Source organism: Echinops telfairi, unplaced genomic scaffold, assembly GCF_000313985.2.
Source record: "Echinops telfairi isolate 266 unplaced genomic scaffold, ASM31398v2 ScPeMD7_655;HRSCAF=1070, whole genome shotgun sequence".
NCBI classification, from domain to species: Eukaryota; Metazoa; Chordata; class Mammalia; order Afrosoricida; family Tenrecidae; genus Echinops; species Echinops telfairi.
The window spans coordinates 34,902,753-34,907,232 of record NW_022104553.1 but is presented as its reverse complement, the minus strand read 5'-3'; the positions used below and the strand labels follow the sequence as shown (position 1 = coordinate 34,907,232).

The window sequence follows — 4,480 nt, the reverse complement described above, 5'->3', positions numbered from 1 at the left end:
CAGAAGGGTCTCAGGGAGGAGACGAGCCAGTCAGGGTGCGATGTAGCAACAGTGAAAATTACAACTTTCCTCTAGTTCCTAAATGCTTCCCCCACACACACCGCCATTATCATGATCTCAATTCTACTTTGCAAGTCTGGCTAGACCAGAGGATGTACACTGGTACGGTACAAATAGAAACTGGAAACACAGGGAATCCAGAGCGGATGATCCCTTCAGGACCAGTGTTGTGAGTGGCGATACTGGGAGGGTGGAGGGAGGGTGGATTGGAAAGGGGGAACTGATTACAAGGATCTACATGTGACCTCTTCCCTGGGGGACAGACAACAGAAAAGTGGGTGAAGGGAGATGTCAGACAGTGCAAGAAATGACAAAATAATAACTTATAAATTATCAAGGGTTCATGAGGGAGGGGGGAGCAGGAAGGGAGGGGCAAAAATGAGGACCTGATGCCAGGGGCTTAGGTGGAGAGCAAATGTTTTGGGAAAGATGAGGGCAATGAATGTACAAATGTGCTTTACACAATTGATGTATGGATGGATTGTGATAAGAGTTGTATGAGCCCATAATAAAACAATTTTTTAAAAAAGGAACCATTATCAATAAGGTGTAAACCCCACCTACAGGAACCAACCTAATGGTCGCAAGCCTCAGGGAGAAGTCGTCCATTGTCCCCAGCAGCAGGGAGCAGGCCCGCCCTGTGGTGGGGTGAGGCAGCAGTCTAGCAGCTGATTGCCTCAAGGGAAGTAACTTTTACCATTAGCTGCAAGCAGTGTTCTAAGTCTAACATATTTGGGGGAGACGACTTGGGAGAAATCTTTCTGTTTCCCACATCTGTTTATGTGTTGATTCATGTGGTTACATTACCCTAAAGGTTTGGTGCGCCATGTTGGGGTCTGCATGCGCATGCTCAAGCCTGTGGAGACATGACCAGTACTCTCCCCCTGTTTCCCCTTATTTGTGGTGAAATGATATGTACATCCTTGGGTTTGACCTGTCCCCCACTGACATCCTGTACTTAAACCCATGGTGTGAGATAAGTGGCCTTTCTTCTATACCAATGTGCTGGTTATACTTATCTCAGTGGACTCATGTTGTACTTGCCCTCTTGTGATTGGCTAACTTTACTTAGCATCATTTCCTCCAACTCCTCCCATGAGACTATCTGCTTCATGTGATCATCACTGCCTTTAGTGCTGCGTAGTACTCTGTTGTGTGTCTGTGCCAGAGCTTTCTAATCCACTCATCTCTCTATGGAAATTTAAGTTGTTTCCAATTCTTTGTGATTGTAAATTGTGCTGCAGTAAACATTAGAGCACAGAAGACTGGTTGTGGCTTATTTCTTACCTTTTCTGTGGATATGCCCTGATATAGTTTATTATGCCAGCCTGGCTGATAAATACAAGTAGGATTAACTGAAGGGCGGAGAGATAATGGCTCAGTGAGTCTCATCTTTCTTGTCTCTTGCTCTTTGATCATCGGACCAGTGTGCGGCTGCCTTGCTCGTTCTTTGCCTCAATTTATAGGCTACACTACCTGTGGGACGCCTAGCCTGTGGACTGTGTCTCTGTAAGTTGAGGTCCCTTTAAGGCATCTCTGGAGCTGGGGACTGGCAGTTGGGACTGGTGGTTAGTTGACAGTTGGTGATCTGTCTTGTGATTGGCTGCTGTGCTGAGATAGCCTCACTCTATAAATAGAGGGCGATCTGGCAGCAGAGAGATGAGAAGGACTGCTAGTCTCCCACAACTCTGAGCCATTTGTAGTGCGTATAATTTAACAGTTCATTTCTTGTTATATATCTAATTATCTTTATAAATAAATATACTTAATTGTCAGCAATTTGGTTATATCTCTCTATAGAACCCTGTCTAACACATGCCCAGTAGAGGGAAATCTGGGTCATAAGATAGTTCAATTTCCATTTGCTTTAAATATCGCCACATCACTTTCCACGGAGGCTGTATGTATCTATACAACCACCCGCTGTGGAGGAGTGTTCCTATCTCACCACATCCCCTCCAACATTTGTTACTCTCTGATTTTCTGATTTGGGCTATCCTCAAGGGTCTCATGGTTGTTTTAATTTGCGTTTCTCTGAAAGCTAATGATGGGGAGCATTTTCTCACATGCTTATTGGCCATTTGGGTCTCCTCCCTAGTGAAACTGATTTTCAGGTCTTTTATCCACTTCCTCAGGGGGTTAACTATTTTCTTTTTTTTTTTTTTGTATACTAGGAGGGTATTGTAGATGTATTAAATTTATTTTTATTATTTTTAGGGGGTATTGTAGATTTTAGTAATGAGCCCTTTATCAGTTGTGTGGTTGCTAAAAATCCTTTCCCAGTCAGTGGTTTTCTAGTGTTACTTTCTTGGTGAAGTCTTTTGACCCACACAAGTGTTTTTTCCTTAGTATATCCCACTTGTTGATTTCAGATTTGCACCCTTCCCTATTGCAGTAAGTCTATGAGCCAAGGTTCTTAAGTTTGTCTCTATTCCTACGTTGATGGGCCTGATAGTTTGGGGTTTTACTTCTAGGTCTGTGGTCCACCTTGAGTTTGTTCTTGTGCATGGGGTGAGGTAAGGATCTTGTTTGATTTTTCTGCAGGTGGATATCCATTGTTTCCAGCACCACCTGTTAAAGAGGGCATCCACCTCCCACTTGATACTTTTGGGGCCCTTGTCAAAGATCTGTATGCTGATGGCTTTATTTCTGGGCTTTCTGTTCTTTTCCATTGGTCTGAATATCTGTCATTATTCCATTACCACGCTGTTTTGACCACTGTGGCTGTGTAGTAGGTGTTAAAGTCAGGTAAAGCCTGCCCTCTGACTTTGTCCTTCTTCTTGAGGAATTCACTACTCTTTCTAGGCTTATTCCTTCTCCATATGAAATTGGTGGTCAGTTTTTTCAATTCTTTGAAAAAGGCTATTGGTATTTGAATCAGGATAGGATTAAATTTATATAGTGCCTTAGGTAAGATTGACATCTTTACTATATTGAGTCTTCTCATCCATGAACATGGGATTTCTTCCATTTGTGGAGATTACTTTGGTAATTTTCCAAGTATTTTTCCATGTCTTCCACATTGTTGAATTCATTAGACTTTCATCATAATTTATGATTATACTCTTAATCTTGTTGGAGCCTGTTGTGATTTCCCCTGTTTCATCCCTCACCCTGGCTATTGATGTTTCCTCATTCCTTTCCTTGATTAGGCTTGTCAGCGGTTTGTTGATTCTGTTGATCCTTTCATAGAACCAGCTTTTTGCTGCATTGATTTTTTTTTGCACTGTTCTCTTGTCTTCCCACTGTTTTAACTCTGCCCTGATTATTATTTTTATTTTTCTTTTGCTATGGGAGGGTTCTTTCAACTCTATTCTAGTTGCTGGAGGTTTTGTGATAGCATATCAGTCATAAATCTCTCTTCCTTTTTCATATATGCATTAACTGCTATCAAACTTCCTCTGATAACTACTTTTGCTGTGTCCCATGGGTTTTGGTATGTTGTATTCTCATTATCATTAGTTTCTAGAAACTTCCTAATTTCCTCTCTAATCTGGGCCAGTGCTCATTAGTGTTGTAGAAAATTGTTATTCATCCTCTAATTGTTTGCCTTTGTTTTTCTGGTCATCCTTTTATTGATCTCCAGTCTTATGGTGTCATGGTTTGAGAGAGACGCCTGAGTAATCTCTAGTGTTTGAATTTATTTAGGATTGACTGTGTCCCAACATGTGGTCTATTTAGAAAATGAACCATGTGCACTTGTAAAGAATGTGAACTTTTTTGCATTTGGATGGGAAACTCTATAAATGTCTATCAGGCACAGTCGCTTAATTGTAATGTTTAGCTCTGTAGCCTCCTTGCTGAGCTTCTTTCCCAATGATCTATCTTTCTCTGATAGTGGAGTATTAAAGTCCTTAGGAGCAGCGTGTGCAATTAAGGAAAATAAAGCAGACAGACCACAGAACACAGGGCTCTCATCTCAGGAGAAAAGCTGAGCTGAGCGAGTTTATTCAACAAGAATAAGTTTTTTATAGTAATGTGGCTTGCAAGCCTCTTGTTAGTACACATAATAAAATGGGCAATGAGATAAACTTGAATATCCAGAGTTATTTAGGGAAAACTTCAAAGGAAGTGTCTGGCAGGCGAGTAAACAAATGGTGTTAATTGCTCCTTAAAAATGGTAGACAAAGATAGCAGATACTCTTAGAGATAAGCATCCTTTCCAGTGTGTGTGTGAGAAGCCAGGCGTCTGTGGAAGACAACTTATCATTTTATAGAGGGTATATATGAGGAACCTGTTTCCTGGAAAAATATGTGTATCTGGCGCTTACCATTGGTCTAGAGCCGTGGTTCTCAACCTTCCTAATGCTGCGACCCTTTAATAACAGTTCCTCGTGTTGTGGTGACCCCCCCCCCCAAACATAAAATTATTTTTGCTGCTACTTCATAACTGTAATTTTGCTACTGTTATGAATCGGGT

The 4,480-nt window shown here is 41.4% G+C and overlaps 1 protein-coding gene and 1 pseudogene across 1 annotated transcript in view; one reads left to right on the top strand and one right to left on the bottom strand.

Annotated features, from left to right (window-relative positions):
- Positions 1–908, bottom strand: part of LOC105979788 — a 3,359-nt pseudogene extending 2,451 nt beyond the window's left edge.
- The window catches only part of LOC115870329 (zinc finger protein 420), a 54,485-nt gene that overhangs the window by 18,748 nt on the left and 31,257 nt on the right, over positions 1–4,480 (top strand). The window lies entirely within an intron of this gene.